This window comes from Oncorhynchus gorbuscha, unplaced genomic scaffold, assembly GCF_021184085.1.
Source record: "Oncorhynchus gorbuscha isolate QuinsamMale2020 ecotype Even-year unplaced genomic scaffold, OgorEven_v1.0 Un_scaffold_550, whole genome shotgun sequence".
NCBI lineage: Eukaryota > Metazoa > Chordata > Actinopteri > Salmoniformes > Salmonidae > Oncorhynchus > Oncorhynchus gorbuscha.
This window is the reverse complement of record NW_025745378.1, coordinates 207,190-227,094: the sequence shown is the minus strand read 5'-3', so window position 1 is coordinate 227,094 and position 19,905 is coordinate 207,190.

Below are 19,905 nucleotides of genomic sequence, written 5' to 3'. Positions count from 1 at the left end.
ACACCGTCCTCTCTGTCTACTGTTATATCTCTACCACTACACCGTTCCTCTGTCTGTCTACTGTTATGTCTGTCTGTCTGTCACTGTCTGTCTGTCTGTCTGTCTGTCTGTCTGTCTGTCTGTCTGTCTGTCTGTCTGTCTGTCTGTCTGTCTGTCTGTCTGTCTGTCTGTCTGTCTGTCTGTTGTCTGTCTGTCTGTCTGTCTACTGTTATATCTCTACCACTACACCGTTCCTCTGTCTGTCTACTGTTATATCTCTACCACTACACTGTTCCCTCTGTCTGTCTACTGTTATATCTCTACCACTACACCGTTATATCTCTCTGTCTACTGTTATCCCTCTGTCTGTCTACTGTTACTCACTACACCGTTCCTCTGTCTGTCTACTGTTATATCTCTACCACTACACCGTTCCCCTCTGTCTGTCTACTGTTATATCTCTACTACACTACACCGTTCCCTCTGTCTGTCTACTGTTATATCTCTACCACTACACCGTTCCCTCTGTCTGTCTACTGTTATATCTCTACCACTACACCGTTCCTGTCTGTCTACTGTTATATCTCTACCACTACACCGTTCCCTCTGTCTACTGTTATATCTCTACCACTACACCGTTCCTGTCTGTCTGTCTACTGTTATATCTCTACCACTACACTGTTCCCTCTGTCTGTCTACTGTTATATCTCTACCACTACACTGTTCCCTCTGTCTGTCTGTCTACTGTTATCTGTCTACTGTTATATCTCTCTACCACTACACCGTTCCTCTCTGTCTACTGTTATATCTCTACCACTACACCGTTCCCTCTGTCTGTCTGTTACTGTTATATGTCTGTCTGTCCACTACACCGTTCCCTCTGTCTGTCTACTGTTATATCTCTACCACTACACCGTTCCCTCTGTCTGTCTACTGTTATATCTCTACCACTACACCGTTCCCTCTGTCTGTCTACTGTTATATCTCTACCACTACACCGTTCCCTCTGTCTGTCTACTGTTATATCTCTACCACTACACCGTTCCCTCTGTCTGTCTACTGTTATATCTCTACCACTACACCGTTCCTCTGTCTGTCTACTGTTATATCTCTACCACTACACCGTTCCCTCTGTCTGTCTACTGTTACTGTTATCTCTACCACTACACCGTTCCCTCTGTCTACTGTTATATCTCTACCACTACACCGTTATATCTCTACTCTGTCTGTCTACTGTTATATCTCTACCACTACACCGTTCCTCTCTGTCTACTGTTATATCTCTACCACTACACCGTTCCTGTCTGTCTGTCTGTCTGTCTGTCTGTCTGTCTGTCTGTCTGTCTGTCTGTCTGTCTGTCTGTCTACTGTTATATCTCTACCACTACACCTGTTCTGTCTGTCTGTCTACTGTTATATGTCCACTACACTGTTCCTCTGTCTGTCTGTTCTCTGTCTGTCTATCTCTGTCACTGTCTGTCTGTTATATCTGTCTGTCTGTCTACTGTTATACTCTACCACTACACCGTTCCCTCTGTCTGTCTACTGTTATATCTCTACCACTACACCGTTCCCTCTGTCTGTCTACTGTTATATCTCTACCACTACACCGTTCCCTCTGTCTGTCTGTCTACTGTTATATCTCTACCACTACACCGTTCCCTCTGTCTGTCTACTGTTATATCTCTACCACTACACCGTTCCCTCTGTCTGTCTACTGTTATATCTCTACCACTACACCGTTCCCTCTGTCTGTCTACTGTTATATCTCTACCACTACACCGTTCCCTCTGTCTGTTATATCTCTACCACTACACTGTTCCTCTGTCTGTCTACTGTTATATCTCTACCACTACACCGTTCCCTCTGTCTGTCTACTGTTATATCTCTACCACTACACTGTCTACTGTTATATCTCTACCACTCCCTGTCTGTCTGTCTACTGTTATATCTCTACCACTACACCGTTCCCTCTGTCTGTCTACTGTTATATCTCTACCACTATCTCTACCACTACACCGTTCCTCTGTCTGTCTACTGTTATATCTCTACCACTACACCGTTCCCTCTGTCTGTCTACTGTTATATCTCTACCACTACACCGTTCCTCTCTGTCTGTCTACTGTTATATCTCTACCACTACACCGTTCCCTCTGTCTGTCTACTGTTATATCTCTACCACTACACCGTTCCCTCTGTCTGTCTACTGTTATCTGTCTCTCTACCACTACACCGTTCCTCTGTCTGTCTACTGTTATATCTCTCCCACTACACCGTTCTCCTCTGTCTACTGTTATATCTCTACCACTACACCGTTCCCTCTGTCTGTCTACTGTTATATCTCTACCACTACACCGTTCCCTCTGTCTCTACTGTTATATCTCTACCACTACACCTGTTCCCTCTGTCTGTCTACTGTTATATCTCTACCACTACACCGTTCCCTCTGTCTGTCTACTGTTATATCTCTACCACTACACTGTTCCCCTCTGTCTACTGTTATATCTCTACCACTACACCGTTCCTGTCTGTCTGTTATATCTTATATCTCTACCACTACTGTCGTTCTGTCTGTCTGTCTGTCTGTTATCTACCACTATCTGTCTGTCTACTCTCTCTGTCTGTCTGTCTATCTGTCTGTCTGTCTGTCTGTCTACTGTCTGTCTGTCTGTCTCTCTGTCTGTCTGTCTGTCTGTCTGTCTGTCTGTCTGTTATATCTCTACTGTACACTGTTCCCTCTGTCTGTCTACTGTTATATCTCTACCACTACACCGTTCCCTCTGTCTGTCTACTGTTATATCTCTACCACTACACCGTTCCCTCTGTCTGTCTACTGTTATATCTCTACCACTACACCGTTCCTCTGTCTGTCTACTGTTATATCTCTACCACTACACCGTTCCCTCTGTCTGTCTACTGTTATATCTCTACCACTACACCGTTCCCTCTGTCTACTGTTATATCTCTACCACTACACCGTTCCCTCTGTCTGTCTACTGTTATATCTCTACCACTACACCGTTCCCTCTGTCTGTCTACTGTTATATCTCTACCACTACACCGTTCCCTCTGTCTGTCTACTGTTATATCTCTACCACTACACCGTTCCCTCTGTCTACTGTTATATCTCTACCACTACACCGTTCCCTCTGTCTGTCTGTTATACTCTACCACTACACCGTTCCCTCTGTCTACTGTTATATCTCTACCACTACACCGTTCCCTCTGTCTGTCTACTGTTATATCTCTACCACTACACCGTTCCCTCTGTCTACTGTTATACTCTACCACTACACCGTTCCCTCTGTCTGTCTACTGTTATACTCTACCACTACACCGTTCCCTCTGTCTGTCTACTGTTATATCTCTACCACTACACCGTTCCCTCTGTCTGTCTACTGTTATACTCTACCACTACACCGTTCCCTCTGTCTGTCTACTGTTATATCTCTACCACTACACCTGTTCTCTCTCTGTCTACTGTTATATCTCTACCACTACACCGTTCCCTCTGTCTACTGTTATATCTCTACCACTACACTGTTCCCTCTGTCTACTGTTATATCTCTACCACTACACCGTTCCTCTGTCTGTCTACTGTTATATCTCTACCACTACACCGTTCCCTCTGTCTGTCACTGTTATATCTCTACCACTACACTGTCCCTCTGTCTGTCTGTTGTCTGTCTGTCTGTCTGTCTGTCTCTCTACCACTACACCGTCTGTCTGTCTGTCTGTCTGTCTGTCTGTTATATGTCTCTACCACTGTCTGTTCCTCTGTCTGTCTGTCTGTTATATCTCTACCACTACACCTGTTCTGTCTGTCTGTCTACTGTTATATCTCTACCACTACACTGTTCCCTCTGTCTGTCTACTGTTATATCTCTACCACTACACCGTTCCCTCTGTCTGTCTACTGTTATATCTCTACCACTACACCGTTCCCTCTGTCTGTCTACTGTTATATCTCTACCACTACACCCTGTCTGTTCCCCACTCTGTCTGTCTACTGTTATATCTCTACCACTACACCGTTCTGTTATATCTCTACCACTACACTGTTCCCTCTGTCTGTCTACTGTCTACGTTATATCTCTACCACTACACCGTTCCTGTCTCTGTCTGTCTACTGTTATATCTCTACCACTACACCGTTCCTGTCTGTCTACTGTTATATCTCTACCACTACACCGTCCTCTGTCTGTCTACTGTTATATCTCTACCACTACACCGTTCCCTCTGTCTGTCTACTGTTATATCTCTACCACTACACCGTTCCCTCTCTGTCTACTGTTATATCTCTACCACTACACCGTTCCCTCTGTCTACTGTTATATCTCTACCACTACACTGTTCCCTCTGTCTGTCTGTCTGTCTGTTGTCTATCTCTGTCTGTCTGTCTGTCTGTCTCTGTCTGTCTGTCCCTCTGTCTGTCTACTGTTATCTCTCTGTCACCGTTCCCTCTGTCTGTCTGTCTGTTATATCTCTACCACTACACCGTTCCCTCTGTCTGTCTACTGTTATATCTCTACCACTACACCGTTCCTCTGTCTGTCTACTGTTATATCTCTACCACTACACCGTTCCCTCTGGGACTACTGTTATATCTGTCTACTGTTATATCTCTACCACTACACCGTTCCTGTTATATCTCTGTCTGTCTACTGTTATATCTCTACCACTACACCGTTCCCTCTGTCTGTCTACTGTTATATCTCTACCACTACACCGTTCCCTCTGTCTACTGTTATATCTCTACCACTACACCGTTCCCTCTGTCTGTCTACTGTTATATCTCTACCACTACACCGTTCCCTCTGTCTGTCTACTGTTATATCTCTACCACTACACCGTTCCCTCTGTCTGTCTACTGTTATATCTCTACCACTACACCGTTCCCTCTGTCTGTCTACTGTTATATCTCTACCACTACACCGTTCCCTCTGTCTGTCTACTGTTATATCTCTACCACTACACCGTTCCTGTCTGTCTACTGTTATATCTCTACCACTACACCGTTCCCTCTGTCTGTCTACTGTTATATCTCTACCACTACACTGTTCCCTCTGTCTGTCTACTGTTATATCTCTACCACTACACCGTTCCCTCTGTCTGTCTACTGTTATATCTCTACCACTACACCGTTCCCTCTGTCTGTCTACTGTTATATCTCTACCACTACACCGTTCCCTCTGTCTGTCTACTGTTATATCTCTACCACTACACCGTTCCCTCTGTCTGTCTACTGTTATATCTCTACCACTACACCGTTCCTCTCTGTCTACTGTTATACTCTACCACTACACCGTTCCCTCTGTCTGTCTACTGTTATATCTCTACCACTACACTGTTCCCTCTGTCTGTCTACTGTTATATCTCTACCACTACACCGTTCCCTCTGTCTGTCTACTGTTATATCTCTACCACTACACTGTTCCTCTGTCTGTCTACTGTTATATCTCTACCACTACACCGTTCCCTCTGTCTACTGTTATATCTCTACCACTACACTGTTCCTCTGTCTACTGTTATATCTCTACCACTACACCGTTCCCTCTGTCTACTGTTATATCTCTACCACTACACTGTTCCCTCTGTCTGTCTACTGTTATATCTCTACCACTACACCGTTCCCTCTGTCTACTGTTATACTCTACCACTACACCGTTCCCTCTGTCTGTCTACTGTTATATCTCTACCCACTACACCGTTCCCTCTGTCTGTCTACTGTTATATCTCTACCACTACACTGTTGTCTGTCTGTCCTCTACCACTGTCTCTGTCTGTGTCTATCTGTCTGTCCCACTCTGTCTGTCTGTCTGTCTGTCTACGCTGTCTGTCTCTCTACCACTCTGTCTGTTCTGTCTGTCTGTCTGTCTGTCTGTCTCTACTACACTACACTGTCTGTCTGTCTGTCTACTGTTATATCTCTACCACTGTCTGTCTGTCTCTGTCTGTCTGTCTGTTATATCTCTACCACTACACTGTCTGTCTGTCTGTCTGTCTGTTATATCTCTCCACTACACTGTCTGTCTGTCTGTCTGTCTACTGTTATATCTCTACCACTACACCGTTCCCTCTGTCTGTCTACTGTTATATCTCTACCACTACACCGTTCCCTGTCTGTCTACTGTTATATCTCTACCACTACACCGTTCCCTTTGTCTGTCTACTGTTATATCTCTGTCTGTCTACTGTTATATCTCTACCACTACACCGTTCCCTCTGTCTGTCTACTGTTATATCTCTACCACTACACCGTTCCCTCTGTCTACTGTTATATCTCTACCACTACACCGTTCCCTCTGTCTGTCTACTGTTATATCTCTACCACTACACCGTTCCCTCTGTCTACTGTTATATCTCTACCACTACACCGTTCCCTCTGTCTGTCTACTGTTATATCTCTACCACTACACCGTTCCCTCTGTCTGTCTGTTATATCTCTACCACTACACCGTTCCCTCTGTCTGTCTACTGTTATATCTCTACCACTACACCGTTCCTCTCTGTCTACTGTTATATCTCTACCACTACACCGTTCCCTCTGTCTGTCTACTGTTATACTCTACCACTACACCGTTCCCTCTCTGTCTACTGTTATATCTCTACCACTACACTGTTCCCTCTGTCTGTCTACTGTTATATCTCTACCACTACACCGTTCCCTCTGTCTGTCTACTGTTATATCTCTACCACTACACCGTTCCCTCTGTCTGTCTACTGTTATATCTCTACCACTACACCGTTCCCTCTGTCTACTGTTATACTCTACCACTACACCGTTCCCTCTGTCTACTGTTATATCTCTACCACTACACCGTTCCCTCTGTCTGTCTACTGTTATATCTCTACCACTACACCGTTCCCTCTGTCTACTGTTATATCTCTACCACTACACTGTTCCCTCTGTCTGTCTACTGTTATATCTCTACCACTACACCGTTCCCTCTGTCTACTGTTATATCTCTACCACTACACTGTCCCCCCTGTCTGTCTGTCTGTCTGTCTGTCTGTCTGTCTGTCTGTCTGTCTGTCTGTCTGTCTGTCTGTCTGTCTGTCTGTCTGTCTGTCTGTCTGTCTGTCTGTCTGTCTGTCTGTCTGTCTGTCTGTCTGTCTGTCTGTCTGTCTGTCTGTCTGTCTGTCTGTCTGTCTGTCTGTCTGTCTGTCTGTCTGTCTGTCTGTCTGTCTATCTGTCTGTCTGTCTGTCTGTCTACTGTTATACTCTACCACTACACCGTTCCCTCTGTCTGTCTACTGTTATATCTCTACCACTACACCGTTCCCTCTGTCTGTCTACTGTTATATCTCTACCACTACACCGTTCCCTCTGTCTGTCTACTGTTATATCTCTACCACTACACCGTTCCCTCTGTCTGTCTACTGTTATATCTCTACCACTACACCGTTCCCTCTGTCTGTCTACTGTTATATCTCTACCACTACACCGTTCCCTCTGTCTGTCTACTGTTATATCTCTACCACTACACCGTTCCCTCTGTCTGTCTACTGTTATATCTCTACCACTACACCGTTCCCTCTGTCTGTCTACTGTTATATCTCTACCACTACACCGTTCCCTGTCTGTCTACTGTTATATCTCTACCACTACACTACACCCCTCTGTCTGTCTACTGTTATATCTCTACCACTACACCGTTCCCTCTGTCTGTCTACTGTTATATCTCTACCACTACACCGTTCCCTCTGTCTGTCTACTGTTATATCTCTACCACTACACCGTTCCCTCTGTCTGTCTACTGTTATATCTCTACCACTACACCGTTCCCTCTGTCTGTCTACTGTTATATCTCTACCACTACACCGTTCCCTCTGTCTGTCTACTGTTATATCTCTACCACTACACCGTTCCCTCTGTCTGTCTACTGTTATATCTCTACCACTACACCGTTCCCTCTGTCTGTCTACTGTTATATCTCTACCACGACACCGTTCCCTCTGTCTACTGTTATATCTCTACCACTACACCGTTCCCTCTGTCTGTCTACTGTTATATCTCTACCACTACACTGTTCCCTCTGTCTGTCTACTGTTATATCTCTACCACTACACCGTTCCCTCTGTCTACTGTTATACTCTACCACTACACCGTTCCTGTCTGTCTACTGTTATATCTCTACCACTACACCGTTCCCTCTGTCTGTCTACTGTTATATCTCTCTACCACTACACCGTTCCCTCTGTCTGTCTGTCTGTCTGTCTGTCTGTCTGTCTCTCCACTGTCTGTCTGTCTGTTATGTCTCTCTGTCTGTCTGTCTGTCTGTCTGTCTGTCTGTCTGTTATGTCTGTCTGTCTGTCTGTCTGTCTGTCTGTCTGTCTGTCTGTCTGTCTGTCTGTCTGTCTGTTATGTCTGTCTGTCTGTCTGTCTGTCTGTCTGTCTGTCTGTCTGTCTGTCTGTCTGTCTGTCTGTCTGTCTGTCTGTCTGTCTGTCTGTCTGTCTGTCTGTCTGTCTGTCTGTCTGTCTGTCTGTCTGTCTGTCTGTCTGTCTGTCTGTCTGTCTGTCTGTCTGTCTGTCTGTCTGTCTACTGTTATATCTCTACCACTACACCGTTCCCTCTGTCTGTCTACTGTTATACTCTACCACTACACCGTTCCGTCTGTCTGTCTACTGTTATATCTCTACCACTACACCGTTCCCTCTGTCTGTCTACTGTTATACTCTACCACTACACCGTTCCCTCTGTCTGTCTACTGTTATATCTCTACCACTACACCGTTCCCTCTGTCTACTGTTATATCTCTACCACTACACCGTTCCCTCTGTCTGTCTACTGTTATACTCTACCACTACACCGTTCCCTCTGTCTACTGTTATATCTCTACCACTACACCGTTCCCTCTGTCTACTGTTATATCTCTACCACTACACTGTTCCCTCTGTCTACTGTTATATCTCTACCACTACACCGTTCCCTCTGTCTGTCTACTGTTATATCTCTACCACTACACCGTTCCCTCTGTCTGTCTACTGTTATATCTCTACCACTACACCGTTCCCTCTGTCTGTCTACTGTTATATCTCTACCACTACACCGTTCCCTCTGTCTGTCTACTGTTATATCTCTACCACTACACCGTTCCCTCTGTCTACTGTTATACTCTACCACTACACCGTTCCCTCTGTCTGTCTACTGTTATACTCTACCACTACACCGTTCCGTCTGTCTGTCTACTGTTATATCTCTACCACTACACCGTTCCCTCTGTCTGTCTACTGTTATATCTCTACCACTACACCGTTCCCTCTGTCTGTCTACTGTTATATCTCTACCACTACACTGTTATATCTCTACCACTACACCGTTCCCTCTGTCTACTGTTATATCTCTACCACTACACCGTTCCCTCTGTCTACTGTTATATCTCTACCACTACACCGTTCCCTCTGTCTGTCTACTGTTATATCTCTACCACTACACCGTTCCCTCTGTCTACTGTTATATCTCTACCACTACACTGTTCCCTCTGTCTGTCTACTGTTATATCTCTACCACTACACCGTTCCCTCTGTCTACTGTTATATCTCTACCACTACACCGTTCCCTCTGTCTGTCTACTGTTATATCTCTACCACTACACTGTTCCCTCTGTCTGTCTACTGTTATATCTCTACCACTACACCGTTCCCTCTGTCTGTCTACTGTTATCTCTCTCTCCCACTACGCTGTTATCTCTCTCTCCCACTACGCTGTTATCTCTCTCTCCCACTACGCTGTTATCTCTCTCTCCCACTACGCTGTTATCTCTCTCTCCCACTACGCTGTTATCTCTCTCTCCCACTACGCTGTTATCTCTCTCTCCCACTACGCTGTTATATCTCTCTCCCACTACGCTGTTATATCTCTCTCCCACTACGCTGTTATCTCTCTCTCCCACTACGCTGTTATCTCTCTCTCCCACTACGCTGTTATCTCTCTCTCCCACTACGCTGTTATCTCTCTCTCCCACTACGCTGTTATCTCTCTCTCCCACTACGCTGTTATATCTCTCTCCCACTACGCTGTTATATCTCTCTCCCACTACGCTGTTATATCCCTCTCCCACTACGCTGTTAGCTCTCTCTCCCACTACGCTGTTATATCTCTCTCCCACTACGCTGTTCTCTCTCTACCAGGGACTACGCTGTTCTCTCTCTACCAGGGACTACGCTGTTCTCTCTCTACCAGGGACTACGCTGTTCTCTCTCTACCAGGGACTACACTGTTATATCTCTACCAGGGACTACACTGTTATATCTCTACCAGGGACTACACTGTTATATCTCTACCACTACACTGTCCCCCCTGTCTGTCTGTCTGTCTGTCTGCTGTTATATCTCTACCACTACACCGTTCCCTCTGTCTGTCTACTGTTATATCTCTACCACTACACCGTTCCCTCTGTCTGTCTACTGTTATATCTCTACCACTACACCGTCTACTGTTATATCCCCACTCTGTCTACTGTTATATCTCTACCACTACACCGTTCCCTCTGTCTGTCTACTGTTATATCTCTACCACTACACCGTTCCCTCTGTCTGTCTACTGTTATATCTCTACCACTACACCGTTCCCTCTGTCTGTCTACTGTTATATCTCTACCACTACACCGTTCCCTCTGTCTGTCTACTGTTATATCTCTACCACTACACCGTTCCCTCTGTCTGTCTACTGTTATATCTCTACCACTACACCGTTCCCTCTGTCTGTCTACTGTTATATCTCTACCACTACACCGTTCCCTCTGTCTGTCTACTGTTATATCTCTACCACTACACCGTTCCCTCTGTCTGTCTACTGTTATATCTCTACCACTACACCGTTCCCTACTGTCTGTCTACTGTTATATCTCTACCACTACACTACGTTCCCTCTGTCTGTCTACTGTTATATCTCTACCACTACACCGTTCCCTCTGTCTGTCTACTGTTATATCTCTACCACTACACCGTTCCCTGTCTGTCTACTGTTATATCTCTACCACTACACCGTTCCCTCTGTCTGTCTACTGTTATATCTCTACCACTACACCGTTCCCTCTGTCTGTCTACTGTTATATCTCTACCACTACACCGTTCCCTCTGTCTGTCTACTGTTATATCTCTACCACTACACCGTTCCCTCTGTCTACTGTTATATCTCTACCACTACACCGTTCCCTCTGTCTGTCTACTGTTATATCTCTACCACTACACCGTTCCTCTGTCTGTCTACTGTTATATCTCTACCACTACACCGTTCCCTCTGTCTGTCTACTGTTATATCTCTACCACTACACCGTTCCCTCTGTCTGTCTACTGTTATATCTCTACCACTACACTGTTCCCTCTGTCTGTCTACTGTTATATCTCTACCACTACACCGTTCCCTCTGTCTGTCTACTGTTATATCTCTACCACTACACCGTTCCCTCTGTCTGTCTACTGTTATATCTCTACCACTACACCGTTCCCTCTGTCTGTCTACTGTTATATCTCTACCACTACACCGTTCCCTCTGTCTGTCTACTGTTATATCTCTACCACTACACCGTTCCCTCTGTCTACTGTTATATCTCTACCACTACACCGTTCCCTCTGTCTGTCTACTGTTATATCTCTACCACTACACCGTTCCCTCTGTCTGTCTACTGTTATATCTCTACCACTACACCGTTCCCTCTGTCTGTCTACTGTTATATCTCTACCACTACTACACCGTTCCCTCTGTCTACTGTTATATCTCTACCACTACACCGTTCCCTCTGTCTGTCTACTGTTATATCTCTACCACTACACCGTTCCCTCTGTCTGTCTACTGTTATATCTCTACCACTGTCTGTCTACTGTTCTCCCACTGTCTGTCTACTGTTATATCTCTACCACTACACCGTTCCTGTCTGTCTACTGTTATATCTCTACCACTACACCGTTCCCTCTGTCTGTCTACTGTTATATCTCTACCACTACACCGTTCCCTCTGTCTGTCTACTGTTATATCTCTACCACTACACCGTTCCCTCTGTCTGTCTACTGTTATATCTCTACCACTACACCGTTCCCTCTGTCTGTCTACTGTTATATCTCTACCACTACACCGTTCCCTCTGTCTGTCTACTGTTATATCTCTACCCACTACACTGTTCCCTTCTGTCTACTGTTATATCTCTGTCTGTCTACTGTTATATCTCTACCACTACACCTGTTCCCTCTGTCTGTCTACTGTTATATCTCTACCACTACACTGTTCGTTCCCTCTGTCTGTCTACTGTTATATCTCTACCACTACACCGTTCCCTCTGTCTGTCTACTGTTATATCTCTACCACTACACCGTTCCCTCTGTCTGTCTACTGTTATATCTCTACCACTACACCGTTCCCTCTGTCTGTCTACTGTTATATCTCTACCACTACACCGTTCCCTCTGTCTGTCTACTGTTATATCTCTACCCTACACTGTTCCCTCTGTCTGTCTACTGTTATATCTCTACCACTACACCGTTCCCTCTGTCTGTCTACTGTTATATCTCTACCACTACACCGTTCCCTCTGTCTACTGTTATATCTCTACCACTACACCGTTCCCTCTGTCTACTGTTATATCTCTACCACTACACCGTTCCCTCTGTCTGTCTACTGTTATATCTCTACCACTACACCGTTCCCTCTGTCTGTCTACTGTTATATCTCTACCACTACACCGTTCCCTCTGTCTACTGTTATATCTCTACCACTACACCGTTCCCTCTGTCTACTGTTATATCTCTACCACTACACCGTTCCCTCTGTCTGTCTGTCTGTCTGTCTGTCTGTCTGTCTGTCTGTCTGTCTGTCTGTCTGTCTGTCTGTTATATGTCTGTCTGTACTGTCTGTCTGTCTGTCTGTCTGTCTGTCTGTCTGTCTGTCTGTCTGTCTGTCTGTCTGTCTGTCTGTCTGTCTGTCTGTCTGTCTGTCTGTCTGTCTGTCTGTCTGTCTGTCTGTCTGTCTGTCTGTCTGTCTGTCTGTCTGTCTGTCTGTCTGTCTGTCTGTCTGTCTGTCTGTTATCTGTCTGTCTGTCTGTCTGTCTGTCTGTCTGTCTGTCTGTCTACTGTTATATCTCTACCACTACACCGTTCCCTCTGTCTGTCTACTGTTATATCTCTACCACTACACCGTTCCGTCTGTCTGTCTACTGTTATATCTCTACCACTACACCGTTCCCTCTGTCTGTCTACTGTTATACTCTACCACTACACCGTTCCCTCTGTCTGTCTACTGTTATATCTCTACCACTACACCGTTCCCTCTGTCTACTGTTATATCTCTACCACTACACCGTTCCCTCTGTCTGTCTACTGTTATATCTCTACCACTACACCGTTCCCTCTGTCTGTCTACTGTTATATCTCTACCACTACACCGTTCCCTCTGTCTGTCTACTGTTATATCTCTACCACTACACCGTTCCCTCTGTCTACTGTTATATCTCTACCACTACACCGTTCCCTCTGTCTACTGTTATATCTCTACCACTACACTGTTCCCTCTGTCTACTGTTATACTCTACCACTACACCGTTCCCTCTGTCTGTCTACTGTTATATCTCTACCACTACACCGTTCCCTCTGTCTGTCTACTGTTATATCTCTACCACTACACCGTTCCCTCTGTCTGTCTACTGTTATATCTCTACCACTACACCGTTCCCTCTGTCTGTCTACTGTTATATCTCTACCACTACACCGTTCCCTCTGTCTACTGTTATATCTCTACCACTACACCGTTCCCTCTGTCTGTCTACTGTTATATCTCTACCACTACACCGTTCCCTCTGTCTGTCTACTGTTATATCTCTACCACTACACCGTTCCCTCTGTCTGTCTACTGTTATATCTCTACCACTACACCGTTCCCTCTGTCTGTCTACTGTTATATCTCTACCACTACACCGTTCCCTCTGTCTGTCTACTGTTATATCTCTACCACTACACCGTTCCCTCTGTCTGTCTACTGTTATATCTCTACCACTACACTGTTCCCTCTGTCTGTCTACTGTTATACTCTACCACTACACCGTTCCCTCTGTCTACTGTTATATCTCTACCACTACACCGTTCCCTCTGTCTACTGTTATATCTCTACCACTACACCGTTCCCTCTGTCTACTGTTATATCTCTACCACTACACCGTTCCCTCTGTCTACTGTTATATCTCTACCACTACACCGTTCCCTCTGTCTACTGTTATATCTCTACCACTACACTGTTCCCTCTGTCTGTCTACTGTTATATCTCTACCACTACACCGTTCCCTCTGTCTGTCTACTGTTATATCTCTACCACTACACCGTTCCCTCTGTCTACTGTTATATCTCTACCACTACACCGTTCCCTCTGTCTACTGTTATATCTCTACCACTACACTGTTATATCTCTACCACTACACCGTTCCCTCTGTCTACTGTTATATCTCTACCACTACACCGTTCCCTCTGTCTACTGTTATATCTCTACCACTACACCGTTCCCTCTGTCTGTCTACTGTTATATCTCTCTACCACTACACTGTTATATCTCTACCACTACACCGTTCCCTCTGTCTACTGTTATATCTCTACCACTACACCGTTCCCTCTGTCTACTGTTATATCTCTACCACTACACCGTTCCCTCTGTCTGTCTACTGTTATACTCTACCACTACACCGTTCCCTCTGTCTACTGTTATATCTCTACCACTACACCGTTCCCTCTGTCTGTCTACTGTTATACTCTACCACTACACCGTTCCCTCTGTCTACTGTTATATCTCTACCACTACACCGTTCCCTCTGTCTGTCTACTGTTATATCTCTACCACTACACTGTTCCCTCTGTCTGTCTACTGTTATATCTCTACCACTACACCGTTCCCTCTGTCTGTCTACTGTTATCTCTCTCTCCCACTACGCTGTTATCTCTCTCTCCCACTACGCTGTTATATCTCTCTCCCACTACGCTGTTATCTCTCTCTCCCACTACGCTGTTATCTCTCTCTCCCACTACGCTGTTATCTCTCTCTCCCACTACGCTGTTATCTCTCTCTCCCACTACGCTGTTATCTCTCTCTCCCACTACGCTGTTATATCTCTCTCCCACTACGCTGTTATCTCTCTCTCCCACTACGCTGTTATCTCTCTCTCCCACTACGCTGTTATCTCTCTCTCCCACTACGCTGTTATCTCTCTCTCCCACTACGCTGTTATCTCTCTCTCCCACTACGCTGTTATATCTCTCTCCCACTACGCTGTTATATCTCTCTCCCACTACGCTGTTATCTCTCTCTCCCACTACGCTGTTATCTCTCTCTCCCACTACGCTGTTATATCTCTCTCCCACTACGCTGTTCTCTCTCTACCAGGGACTACGCTGTTCTCTCTCTACCAGGGACTACGCTGTTCTCTCTCTACCAGGGACTACGCTGTTCTCTCTCTACCAGGGACTACGCTGTTCTATCTCTACCAGGGACTACACTGTTATATCTCTACCAGGGACTACACTGTTATATCTCTACCACTACACTGTCCCCCCTGTCTGTCTGTCTGTCTGTCTGCTGTTATATCTCTACCACTACACCGTTCCCTCTGTCTACTGTTATATCTCTACCACTACACTGTCCCCCCTGTCTGTCTGTCTGTCTGTCTGCTGTTATATCTCTACCACTACACCGTTCCCTCTGTCTGTCTACTGTTATATCTCTACCACTACACCGTTCCCTCTGTCTGTCTACTGTTATATCTCTACCACTACACCGTTCCCTCTGTCTACTGTTATATCTCTACCACTACACCGTTCCCTCTGTCTGTCTCTGTCTGTCTGTCTGTCTGTCTGTTCTGTCTGTCTGTTATATCTCTACTACACCGTTCCCTCTGTCTGTCTGTCTGTTATCTACTGTTATATCTCTACTGTCTACTGTCTGTCTGTCTGTCTGTCTGTCTACTGTTATATCTCTACCACTACACCGTCCCTCTGTCTGTCTACTGTTATATCTCTACCACTACACCGTTCCCTCTGTCTGTCTACTGTTATATCTCTACCACTACACCGTTCCCTCTGTCTGTCTACTGTTATATCTCTACCACTACACCGTTCCCTCTGTCTGTCTACTGTTATATCTCTACCACTACACCGTTCCCTCTGTCTGTCTACTGTTATATCTCTACCACTACACCGTTCCCTCTGTCTACTGTTATATCTCTACCACTACACCGTTCCCTCTGTCTGTCTACTGTTATACTCTACCACTACACCGTTCCCTCTGTCTACTGTTATATCTCTACCACTACACCGTTCCCTCTGTCTACTGTTATATCTCTACCACTACACCGTTCCCTCTGTCTACTGTTATATCTCTACCACTACACCGTTCCCTCTGTCTGTCTACTGTTATATCTCTACCACTACACCGTTCCCTCTGTCTACTGTTATATCTCTACCACTACACCGTTCCCTCTGTCTGTCTACTGTTATATCTCTACCACTACACCGTTCCCTCTGTCTACTGTTATATCTCTACCACTACACCGTTCCCTCTGTCTGTCTACTGTTATATCTCTACCACTACACCGTTCCCTCTGTCTACTGTTATCTCTCTCTCCCACTACGCTGTTATCTCTCTCTCCCACTACGCTGTTATATCTCTCTCCCACTACGCTGTTATCTCTCTCTCCCACTACGCTGTTATCTCTCTCTCCCACTACGCTGTTATCTCTCTCTCCCACTACGCTGTTATCTCTCTCTCCCTGTTACGCTGTTATACACGCTCTCTCTCCCACTACGCTGTTATATCTCTCTCCCACTACGCTGTTATCTCTCTCTCCCACTACGCTGTTATCTCTCTCTCCCACTACGCTGTTATCTCTCTCTCCCACTACGCTGTTATCTCTCTCTCCCACTACGCTGTTATCTCTCTCTCCCACTACGCTGTTATATCTCTCTCCCACTACGCTGTTATATCTCTCTCCCACTACGCTGTTATCTCTCTCTCCCACTACGCTGTTATCTCTCTCTCCCACTACGCTGTTATCTCTCTCTCCCACTACGCTGTTCTCTCTCTACCAGGGACTACGCTGTTCTCTCTCTACCAGGGACTACGCTGTTCTCTCTCTACCAGGGACTACGCTGTTCTCTCTCTACCAGGGACTACACTGTTATATCTCTACCAGGGACTACACTGTTATATCTCTACCACTACACTGTCCCCCCTGTCTGTCTGTCTGTCTGTCTGCTGTTATATCTCTACTCACTACACGCTGTTATCCCTCTGTCTACTGTTATATCTCTACCACTACACTGTCCCCCCTGTCTGTCTGTCTGTCTGTCTACTGTTATATCTCTACCACTACACTGTTCCTCTCTGTCTACTGTTATATCTCTACCACTACTACCGTGTCCCTCTGTCTACTGTTATATCTCTACCACTACTACGCTGTTCCCTCTGTCTACTGTTATATCTCTACCACTACACTGTTCCTGTCTGTCTGTCTGTCTGTCTGTCTGTTATATCTCTGTCCACTACTGTCTGTCTGTCTGTCTGTCTGTCTGTCTGTCTGTCTGTTGTCTCTCTGTCCTGTCTGTCTGTCTGTCTGTCTGTCTGTCTGTCTGTCTGTCTGTCTACTGTCTGTCTGTCTGTCTGTCTGTCTGTCTGTCTGTTATATCTCTGTCACTACACCGTTCCTCTGTCTGTCTACTGTTATATCTCTACCACTACACCGTTCCCTCTGTCTGTCTACTGTTATATCTCTACCACTACACCGTCTGTCTACTGTTATATCTCTACCACTCTGTCCCTCTGTCTACTGTTATATCTCTACCACTACACCGTTCCCTCTGTCTGTCTACTGTTATATCTCTACCACTACACCGTTCCCTCTGTCTGTCTACTGTTATATCTCTACCACTACACCGTTCCCTCTGTCTGTCTACTGTTATATCTCTACCACTACACCGTTCCCTCTGTCTGTCTACTGTTATATCTCTACCACTACACCGTTCTGTCTGTCTACTGTTATATCTCTACCACTACACCGTTCCCTCTGTCTGTCTACTGTTATATCTCTACCACTACACCGTTCCCTCTGTCTGTCTACTGTTATATCTCTACCACTACACCGTTCCCTCTGTCTGTCTACTGTTATATCTCTACCACTACACCGTTCCCTCTGTCTGTCTACTGTTATATCTCTACCACTACACCGTTCCCTCTGTCTGTCTACTGTTATATCTCTACCACTACACCGTTCCCTCTGTCTGTCTACTGTTATATCTCTACCACTACACCGTTCCCTCTGTCTGTCTACTGTTATATCTCTACCACTACACCGTTCCCTCTGTCTGTCTACTGTTATACTCTACCACTACACCGTTCCCTCTGTCTACTGTTATATCTCTACCACTACACCGTTCCCTCTGTCTGTCTACTGTTATATCTCTACCACTACACCGTTCCCTCTGTCTGTCTACTGTTATATCTCTACCACTACACCGTTCCCTCTGTCTGTCTACTGTTATATCTCTACCACTACACCGTTCCCTCTGTCTGTCTACTGTTATATCTCTACCACTACACCGTTCCCTCTGTCTGTCTACTGTTATATCTCTACCACTACACCGTTCCCTCTGTCTACTGTTATATCTCTACCACTACACCGTTCCCTCTGTCTACTGTTATATCTCTACCACTACACCGTTCCCTCTGTCTGTCTACTGTTATATCTCTACCACTACACCGTTCCCTCTGTCTGTCTGTTATATCTCTACCACTACACCGTTCCCTCTGTCTGTCTACTGTTATATCTCTACCACTACACCGTTCCCTCTGTCTACTGTTATATCTCTACCACTACACCGTTCCCTCTGTCTACTGTTATATCTCTACCACTACACCGTTCCCTCTGTCTGTCTACTGTTATATCTCTACCACTACACCGTTCCCTCTGTCTACTGTTATATCTCTACCACTACACCGTTCCCTCTGTCTGTCTACTGTTATATCTCTACCACTACACCGTTCCCTCTGTCTGTCTACTGTTATATCTCTACCACTACACCGTTCCCTCTGTCTACTGTTATATCTCTACCACTACACTGTTCCCTCTGTCTGTCTACTGTTATATCTCTACCACTACACCGTTCCCTCTGTCTGTCTACTGTTATCTCTCTATCCCACTACACCGTTCCCTCTGTCTGTCTACTGTTATCTCTCTCTCCCACTACGCTGTTATCTCTCTCTCCCATTACGCTGTTATCTCTCTCTCCCACTACGCTGTTATCTCTCTCTCCCACTACGCTGTTATCTCTCTCTCCCACTACGCTGTTATCTCTCTCTCCCACTACGCTGTTATCTCTCTCTCCCACTACGCTGTTATCTCTCTCTCCCACTACGCTGTTATCTCTCTCTCCCACTACGCTGTTATCTCTCTCTCCCACTACGCTGTTATCTCTCTCTACCAGGGACTACGCTGTTCTCTCTCTCCCACTACGCTGTTATCTCTCTCTACCCACTACGCTGTTATCTCTCTCTCCCACTACGCTGTTATCTCTCTCTCCCAGGGACTACGCTGTTCTCTCTCTACCAGGGACTACGCTGTTCTCTCTCTACCAGGGACTACGCTGTTCTCTCTCTACCAGGGACTACGCTGTTCTCTCTCTACCAGGGACTACGCTGTTCTCTCTCTACCAGGGACTACGCTGTTCTCTCTCTACCAGGGACTACACTGTTCTCTCTCTCCCAGGGACTACACTGTTATCTCTCTCCCACTACGCTGTTATATCTCTACCAGGGACTACGCTGTTATCTCTCTACCAGGGACTACGCTGTTCTCTCTCTACCAGGGACTACGCTGTTATATCTCTACCAGGGACTACGCTGCTATATCTCTACCAGGGACTACACTGTTATATCTCTACCAGGGACTACACTGTTATAT